At 48.4% G+C, this 10000-nt stretch overlaps 1 protein-coding gene across 2 annotated transcripts in view; it reads left to right on the top strand.

Annotated features, from left to right (window-relative positions):
• The window catches only part of Ets65A (DNA-binding protein D-ETS-3), a 50176-nt gene that overhangs the window by 11230 nt on the left and 28946 nt on the right, over positions 1-10000 (top strand). The window lies entirely within an intron of this gene.

Here is a 10000-nt window from a genome sequence, read left to right as displayed (position 1 = left end):
TTTCTCTCTTTCTTTCTTTCTCTTTATCTTTCTCTCTCTCTCTCTCTCTCTCTCTCTCTCTCTCTCTCTCTCTCTCTCTCTCTCTCTCTCTCTCTCTCTCTCTCTCTCTCTCTCTCTCTCTCTCTCTCTCTCTCTCTCTCTCTCTCTCTCTCTCTCTCTCTCTCTCTCTCACCCTCTCTCTCTCTCTCACCCTCCCTCCCTCCCTCCCTCCCTCCCTCCCTCCCTCCCTCTCTCTCCCTCTCTCTCCCTCTCTCTCACCCTCACTCTCCCTCCCTCTCCCTCCCTCTCCCTCCCTCTCTCTCACCCTCACTCTCACCCCGCGAGTTCCTCCGGTCATAAAACTACAGCCAAGTCGGTCGGATTACCAAGGTGGAGGCTACAAGTTCCATAACTTTGCTGTCAGTTGGAGGCAGTCTGGCTTGTAGCGCCGCCTCCTTCGCTTTGATCTGGGAGGCTGGTTGCTGCAGGCGTGGCGGGGAAGGAGGAGGGGGGAGTGGGAAAGAGGAGGAGGGGGGAGGAAGGTGGGGGGATAGGGATGAGGGGGGATGAGGTGTTGGTGGAGGGTGAAGGGTGAGCTTCTGGAGGTTCTCTTCCGTGCTCCCCCCTCTCCTCCCCTCCCTCTTTCTACCCTCTTTTCTCACTTCCTTTCAAACTTCTTCCTTTCCTTCCTCTCCTTCCTTCATACCTTCCTTCCTACCCCTGCATTTCCTTCCTCTTTATGTCCCCCTCTTACCACCTTCCTCCTCCATATCTCCCTCCTTCCTCAGCCTCTTCCTCCCTCCCTCTCTGCCTCTCTCCCTTCCTCCTTCAATACTTCCTCGCTTCCTTCCTCCCTCCCTCCCCTCCTTCCCTCCCTCCCATTCCTCCCTCCCTCCTCCATTCCTCCTTCAATCCTCCTCGCTTCCCTCCTTCCCTCCCTCCCTCCATCCCCTCCTCCCTCCCTCCCTCCCATCCCTCCCTCCCTTTTTCCCATCACTCCGTCCTCCCTCCCTCCATTCCTCCTTCAATCCTTCCTCGCTTCCCTCCTTCCCTCCTTTCCCTCTCTCCCGCCCATCCTTCCCTCCCATCCCATCCCTCCCTCCCTCTCTCCCTTCCTCCCCTCCCTCCTTTCCCATCTCATCCCCTCCCTCCCTCCCCCCCTTCCTCCCCTCCCTCCCTCCTTCCCATCTCATCCTCCATCCCTCCCTTACTATCTCCCTCTCTCCCCCTCCCTCCCATCCCATCCCTCACTCCCTCCCATCCCTCCCTTTCATCCCTCCCATCCCATCCTTCCCCCTCCCATCCCATCCCATCCTCCTTCCCTCCCTTTCCCCCTTCCCTCCCATCCCTCCCTCCCTCCCCCCCTTCCTCCCCTCCCTCCTCCCCTTCCCCCTTTTAAGCTTCCCCCTCAGGCAGTCGGGGAAAAGCCAGTTGTCGGGGCTTCACTTGTCGCTCCGAGTCCTCTCAAGTCCAAACGTGTTTATGATATCCCAAACAACTGCGTCTTCTTGTTGGTTATAAAACTTTATTGCAAAAAAAAATAATAAATAAATAAATATAAGTAAAGATAAATAAAAAAAAGGTCTATATTATGGTGCGGGAATTACTTGCTTATTGCAAAAAATAAATAAATAAATAAATAGAAATAAAGATAAATTAAAAAGGTCGATATTAACTTTTATGGTGAGGGAATGACTCGCATTTTTTGTGTCTGCTCTTTGAATGTGGGAAGATTTCATTGCATTGGGGAATATTTGCTGAGGGTTTTTATGTTCTCATTTCTTTTATCTAAATCTATTTATTAACTTTCTCTTTTAGCCTTCTTCTTCCCCTTCCTCTTCCTCTTCTTCCTTCTCCTTTTCCTCCTCCTCTTCGTGTTTCTACCCTTCCTCTTCTTCCTTCTCTTCCTCCTTCTCTTCTTTTTTCCTCTTTTCCCTCCTCTCCCTCTTCCTCCTTCTCTTCTTCCTCCTTCTCCTCTTCCTCCTTCCCTTAATCCCCCTATTCCATCTCCTCCTCTTCCACTTCCTCCTCCTCCTCATCCTCATCCTTCTCTTCCTCTTCCTCATCATCATCATCCCCCTCCTCTCCCTCCTTTTCCTCCTCCCCCTCCCCCTCCTCATCCTCATCCTCCTCCTCCTCCTCTCCCTCCTCCTCATCCTCATCCTCCTCATCCTCCTCTTCCTCCTCCTCCTCCTCCCCTTCCCCATCAACCATCACTCAAATTTAGGAAAGATACGAGGACAGGAGAGGTGAAGGGGGGAGAGGGAGGGGAGAGTCTAGGATATACTGAAACGCGGCGAGAAACTCCCGTAGACTTCGGCACACCCGGCGAGGAAATAGGTGGCTGATGAACACTTGATTTTTATCGCCCAACCGAATCAGTCAAGTGAGAAATCGCATCACTGCCTTTTAAGTCGCAGGTTATGGCATCACACGGCCGTAATAGGAAATGTGTAATAGGTGAAAAATAGGCGGGGATTCGAAGAGGAGGAGGGGGGTGGGGTGGTGGTGGTGGAGGTGGAGGAAGGAGGAGTGGGGGGGTGGGGGTAGGGGAGAAAGGGGTGGTTGGAGAGGCCTGGGAAGTGGAGGCTCGTTATGTTTTAAGGCGGTGGGAGGTGATGGGGGAGGAGGTAGGGGGGGTGAGGGAGGATGGGGGAGGCTGGTGAAGTGGGGGGGGGGGTGAGGGAGGAAGAGAGGGAGTTGGGGGTTGGTGAAGTGGGGAGGATAGGTTGATTCGTCACTGGCACGGTGGGTTGTGTGTGTGACTTGTTGTTGTTGCTGCTGCTGATTCTGCTCCTGGTGTTGTTGTCTGTATTTGTTTGTTTGTTTTTTCTTGGTGTTTAGGGAGAGCTTACTTCCACTGAAGCTGCATTTATTTCAATAGTGTGATGTCGAGTAACGTTATACTAAGAAGGGAATTTTGAAGAGAAATAATGCGAATCTCTCTATCTATCTATCTATCTTTCTCTCTCTTTCTCTCTCTCTCCCTCTTCCGCTCCCTCTATCTCTCCCTCTCCCTCTCCCTCTCCCTCTCCCTCTTTTTCTTTCTCTCTCTCTCTCTCCCTTCTCTCTCCCTCTCCATCTATCTCTCCCTCTCCCTCTCCCTCACCCCCTCCCTCCCTCCCTCCCTCCCTCCCTCCCTCCCTCCCTCCCTCCCTCCCTCCCTCCCTCCCTCCCTCGATCGCTCTGCCCTCGCAATAGTCCCCTTGCTAATGACCAATTGGTGTCGGTTAATTGCAGGTAATCACCCAGCAATTACCATCACCATTTTACACATCAATTGTCCTGGCTGGCGCGGGATTTGAAAATGACGGATGTATGGGCACCCTCACCCACGCTGGTATTTAACAAATTTAACCGTTTGTTAATCATTATAATGACTGCAATTTTTATTCCACTCATTCAATGCAGTGCTATTACATGTGTGTGTGTGTGTGTACTTGTTCGTGTGACTGTGTGTGTGTACTTGTTCGTGTGACTGTATGTTTGTGTGTACTTGTTCGTGTGACTGTGTATGTGTGTACTTGTTCGTGTGACTGTGTGTGTGTGTGTACTTGTTCGTGTGACTGTGTGTGTGTGTGTGTGTGTGTGTGTGTGTGTGTTCGAGTTCCCTCCGTCAGTTTTGGTGTGAGTGAAAGGATAGATAGGCCTATCCAAGCTCTACCATTTTTTTTTTTTTTTTTTTTTTTTTTTACATACGAAAAAAAAACAATTCTACATTCATTCACACTATCCCACACATACTTCATTCAACCCAAAAGATACACATAACACCCCCCAACCACCCATCCACCCACCCCCACACCGACCCCCTTCCTTCCTTCCTTCCTTCGCTACAGGAGTCACACACACACACACACACAAACACACACACACACACACACACACACACACACACACACACACACGCACACACACACACACACACACACACACGCACACACACACACACACACACACACACACAAACACACACACACAGACGCACACACACACATACATAAACACACACACACACAAACACCCAAACACACACACACACACAAACCCAAACCCACACACACACCCAAACCCAAACCCACACACGCACACACACACACACACACCCAAACACACAAACCCACCCACACACACAGACACACACAAACCCAAGTCCAAACACAAACCCACACACGCACACACACACACACCCATCCCTTCCTTCCACCCATCCCACTGACTCATCGCTATTCACCCTGTGCTTCTGCTCGCGTGGGGGGGATTCACCTGGTGATGAGAAAGGCGTTATTCACCGCACATCAACCCTGGCCAGTGGGGATTCATCGGCGCGAGAAAGAGGAGCTTTGGCGGGTTCATCACCACGTTCCATTATTCATCAGCTGCTTCTACTCCCGCCTTTCCTCGCTTTCTCGTCCTCCTCCTCCTCCTCTTCTTCTTCTTCGTTGTCGTCTTCTTATTACTTCTCTTTCTCGTCCTCTTCGTCGTCTTCTTCGTCTTCTTATTGCCTCGCTTTCTCGTCCTCCTCCTCTTCTTCGTCGTCGTCTTCTTCTTACTGTCTCTCTTGCTCGTCCTCCTCCTCTTCTTCTTCGTCGTCGTCTTCTTACTGTCTCTCTTTCTCGTCCTCTTTCTCTTCTTCGTTGTCTTTCTCTTTTCATTATTTTAGTACTATTGATGATGTCATTATTACTGTTTCTTGTGCATCTTCTCATTCTTCTTCTTCTTCTTCCACTCGGCGTTTTCTTCTTCCTCCTCTTTTTCCTCTTCTTCCTTCTTCCTCCTCCTTCTCTTCCTTCTCCTTCTTTTCATTTTCCATCTCCTTCACCTTCTGCTTCTCCTTCTCCTCCACTTCTTCCTCTTCCTCCTCCTCCTCCACCTTCTCCTCCTCCTCCTCCCCCCCTTTTTCTTCTTCTTCTTCATCTTCCTCTTCTTCTTTGTCCCTTCCTTCTCCTCCTGCTCCTTCTGCTGCTGCTACTACTCCTATTCCACCCCCACCACCTCCTCTTCCATTTTCCCCTCTTCCTCTCCCTGTGTCTCCACCCTCTCCTCCTCCTCTTCCTTTCCTTATGTCTCCACCCTCTCCTCCTCCTCTTCCTCTCTCCTGTGTCTCCACCCTCTCCTCCTCCTCTTCATTTCCTTATGTCTCCACCCTCTCCTCCTCCTCTTCCTCTTCCTGTGTCTTCACCCTCTCCTCCTCCTCTTCCTCTCCCTGTGTCTCCACCCTCTCCTCCTCCTCTTCCTCTCCCTTTGTCTCCATCCTCTCCTCCTCCTCTTCCTTTCCTTATGTCTCCACCCTCCCCTCCTCCTCTTCCTTTCTTCCTCCTGATTTCGACGAGATATTCAACGATGAGTCAGCAGAGGAGAATTTTCTTTTCGATCCACGTGTTAGAGAAGAAAATCTTTAGGTCCGGGAACCACCTGGGAAAGAGGTGGTTGAGAATGGGGGTAAGACTTTGGTTATTATGAATGGAGGAACAGGAAGAGGAAGAGGAGAAAGGGGAAGAAGAGGAGGTGAGGGTGGAGTAGGAGAAGCAGCAGCAAAATGAGCAGGAGGAGGATTAGGAGGAGAAGGAAGGGATAAAGAATAAGAGGAAGAAGAAGAAGAAGAAGAAAAGGAGGAGGAAGAGGAAGAAGAAAAAATAGAGGAGGAAGAGGTGGGGGAGAATGAGAAGCAGAAGGGGAAGGAGATGGAAAAAGAGAAGGAGAAATGGCAAATATTAAATTCCTTTTGAGTATAGTCAAGTTTATGAATGAATAAGTACAATATTCCGTTTTTTGGGTATAATGAAGTAATTGAATAGATAGATAAGTATAAAGTTCCTTAAAGTATACAGAAGTAGATAAACATATCATTTATCATAAATTTCTCTTTCGCCTATTGAAAGAGATAGCTAAGGAGATAAGTTAACCCCTTCTTTTTGGATGAAAAACCACTTGACGCGTCCAGAACCTGCGGGTGTATGTAGCCATGTTTGAGTATGTCCCACATAGGTGTGACGAGTGCAGTGCGTTCTCTCCCTTGTGAACTTTTGTTGAGAGACTTCGATGATAAACAAAACTATTGGGAATACCAAATATGAATTGATTTGTGTATGCTTCCCCATTGTGTGTTTGCTTATTTGCTTGTGTGTGTGTCAGTGTTTGAGAGATTGAGCGTTGGCCCAATCGTGGATTTTTAGGAATATGGTTTTGCGAGAATGAGAAAAGTATTACGCAGATGGATAAAAAAGGAGAGGCGGATAAGTAAACGAAAGAAGAGGCAAAAAGGGGGGCGGAAGGGAGGACAGAGACATGGAAAAGTGAATGGACCTTGTTGACGAAGTGACTTGGTCAACATGGTCAGCCTCTTATTGGATCTGAACCAGTCGTCCTTGTAAGCTGGGTAGGGTGACGCCGTTGCTTCACATCCCCCCCCCCTCTCGCTCTCGGATTTACGGGCGTGCGAAAGCGGAGAGACGCAGCCATTCACTTCCCTTCGTGACAGTTTTGCAACATTTCCCTTTTCTGTAACATTTCCCTTTCCTGCCGCTGCGTGTCCCCTCTCCCCTCCCCCCACCACCCCCTCCCCCCTCCCACCCCCACCACCCCCTCCCCCACCCCTCGCGCCTCAGAAACCGGCCGAGGTGCTCCGCTTGGTTCCGTTTGGGGTAATGCGTCATTTTGAGAGGAATTTCCGCGCAATCGTCTTCGAGATTTCATTAGAGAAAGAAGTGTAAAAGTTAGTGTAGATAAGGTCGCGTTTCGCGTGCGGACCAATCAGGCGTCGGCGGTAGGTGAGGGGACAGCAAACTTTTAATGGTTTACCCCGAGGCAGCGAGCAAAAAAAAAAAGAAAGGAAAGTGGCTGATGAAAAACGTATTGCTTCCTTCTCTGTCTTCCCCGAGAGGACTGATGGACCGACAAACACATTATCACTTACCGACATTTATAACAATCACACAGAACCTTTAAAAGTGGCTTAATCAAACTTAAACGCCAGGAATTCCAAATATCTGCCACTTCTCCAGACTACCTCCCGAAAAGAAATGGTTCCCAAGATAAAGTGAACCACTCCCCGAAAAAAAAAATCCAACGCCTTTCGAACCCAAGGAGAGAGAGAGAGAGAGAGAGAGGAGGAGAGAGAGAGAGAGAGAGAGAGAGAGAGAGAGAGAGAGAGAGAGAGAGAGAGAGAGAGAGAGAGAGAGAGAGAGAGAGAGAGAGAGAGAGAATGAAAGAGAGAGAGAGAGAGAATGAAAGAGAGAGAGAGAGGGGGGAGGGGAGAGAGAAGGAGAGAGAGAAGGAGAGAGAGAGAGAGAGAGAGAAACAGACAGACAGAGAGATAGACAGAGAGAATCAGAGAAACAAAGAAACAGAAAAACAGACAGAGACAGACAGACAGCGAAACACACAGAGAGAGCATAAGAAAACAAACGATAAAACTAAAAGCGAAGAAGAATGACCATGTTGACCGAGGTACTTTGCGCCAGAAGCCCAGCGGACCGTGCCAGCTCATCAATGGGTCGGGGACGGCGGGAGGTTAGGTTAGCGGAGGGCGAGGTGGGCTGGGGAAGACCTCGAGGTTGTGAGGTGGTTGTGGGCTGGGAATGTGAGGGTGGAAGGGGTTGGTTCGGGTGTGTGTGTGTGTGTGTGTGTGTGTGTGTGTGTGTGTTTGGGCGTGTGTGTGTGTGTGTGTGTGTGTGTGTGTGTGTGTGTGTGTGTGTGTGTGTGTGTGTGTGTGTGTGTGTGTGTGTGTGTGTAAGTGTGCTTGCGTGTGTATGTGTGTGCCAGTATTTTCATGTACGCACGTGTATAGAATCACAATTCTCAGAAATTTACGAAAAAATAACGAAAATGTCTACACACTTGTTGCATCCAATAACCTTACCTAAAATAAATCACATCAACATCCAAGAGACAACCACACAAGCAATAACGAAACACGAATCCAACATCCTGTTTTCACGCCCGATTATCCGTCATTTAAGGAAATCATTAGAGAGAAAATTATGTTAAAATCCTCAATAGGTTTCGCGGGAGGTCCGGGTCGGAAATTTCAATCTAGATGATTAGTGACGTTTGGGGCTAGTCAGCCGAGTAATATTCCTTCAATTATCGATTAGCAGACGTTGGAGATAGCGTCGTATGTTTTTATTATTATCATTTTTATTATCATTTTTTCTTAGGTTATGCTATACTTCGTTGTTGTTATTATCATTTTTATTATTTTCTTTTTGGGGGCTAATTTATACTTCGTTTTTGCTCGAGTGTTGATGTACTGTGTGCGTGTGTGTGTGTGTGTGTTTCTGTGTGTGTGTGTGTGTGTGTGTGTGTGTCTGTTTCTGTGTGTGTGTGTGTGTGTGTGTGTGTGTGTGTGTGTGTGTGTGTGTGTGCGAGAGTGTGTGTTTCTGTGTGTGTGTGTGTGTGTGTGTGTGTGTGTGTGTGTTTCTGTGTGTGTGTGTGTGTGTGTGTGTATGCCTTCAAAACACCCTGTATATTTTTACTATCATGACTTCACATATTTCACCCCCCCCCCACAAAATCAAAATGAGACAGAACCTATAAATCCATTTATTGCCATTCCCCGTCCAGAAGAAATAATTTCCCGAACAGCGCTGCCTCCACCGCACATCAGCGATAAAAAACCATAACTAATAGAGTGATAAACCCTCGGGCTCGTCTAGGGTGCGCAGCGAGAGACAAAAACGAGTCTGGGTTAGCACATGGTAAGCGAGCGGTGAGCGGCCATTGTCGGTGCTCAGTCAGCCGTCGCGCACAAGACACGCAAAACCCGCGCCGCCCGAATCCTAGGCGTTACACTTTTGAAATTATTTTCGTGTTTATTGTCGCTGATTCTGTTGCTTTTTATTATTATTTTGCCTGTGTTTTTATGTTTTTATGTAGTTCGTGGTGATTTAATTTATTTTTAGTCTTTATATCGAAAGGAATATTATATATCCGAAAAGTGTATCGTCTTTATTTTTTCGAAAGATGATACCCCGTCGCCGCCATGTTTACGGTCGCGTCCGAGGCGGTCCAGCCCGAACTTTCGCCGCTGTAAGGACTCGCTAATGACGCTTCGGGAACATTCGCCGAGCGGTAATAAAGACGCGATCATCTCGGGCCATATATCTTTACGATTTTTTTCACGCTTCTGTTGCGATTGTCAAGATGTTTTGTCTCCGGGCTGAGGGTGGGGTCTCGCTCCATCATCATCCGTTTCTTCTTTATTTCTTTTGTGACGCGGGGCAGAGGAGGGGGGGAAGGAGAGGGAGAGGGAGAGAGGGGCAAAGAGGTCTCTCTTTTTCTTTCTCTTTCATTTCTTTTCCTTTTTTTTTGTAAGGGGTGAAAAAAATGCATGATCTTTTCTTATGTTTATTTTTTTCTTTTTTGGTTAACTTATACTTCGTTGTTGCTCAAGTGTTACTGTGCTGTGTGCGAGTGTGTGTGTGTGTGTGTCTGTGTGTGTGTGTGTGCTCAGTGAGTGTGTATGTGTGTGTGTGTGTGTGTGCGTGCGAGTGTGTTTCTGTGTGCGAGTGTGTGTGTGTGTGCGAGAGTGTATGTGTGCGTGCGAGTGTGTTTCTGTGTGTGTGTGTGTGTGCGAGTGTTTGTGTTTCTGTGTGTGTGTGCGAGTGTTTGTGTTTCTGTGTTTGCCTACGAAACACACCCTTCCACCCTACAAAAGAATCCCTTTTCACGCCCGCAAGTCTTACCCGCCCGCACCTCAATTCACGCCTCCCTCCCAGCGTTCACCACACAACCCACGCCCACATACACTTGCTCACACGCCCACTCCCGGCACAGGAGAGGATAGTGAGTCACCACAAAGCCACAGGGGAAGGAGCATTGAGGCGACTGATCTTATTTTAGCAGTGAGGAGAGAGGGAAAGGAGAGAGAAAAAAAAAAGTTGAGAGAGGGAGATGGAAGAGAGAAAAAGGAAAAAGAGAGAGAGTTGAGAGAGGGAGATAAAAAGGGAAAAAGAAAAAGAATGTTGAGAGAGGGAGAGAGAAGGGGAAAAAAAGGAAGAGAATGTTGAAAGAGGGAGAT

The sequence above is a fragment of the Penaeus vannamei genome, chromosome 11 (genome assembly GCF_042767895.1).
Source record: "Penaeus vannamei isolate JL-2024 chromosome 11, ASM4276789v1, whole genome shotgun sequence".
Lineage (NCBI taxonomy): Eukaryota > Metazoa > Arthropoda > Malacostraca > Decapoda > Penaeidae > Penaeus > Penaeus vannamei.
Note: the sequence above shows the minus strand (reverse complement) of the source record. Positions and strands in the feature narration are given on the sequence as shown.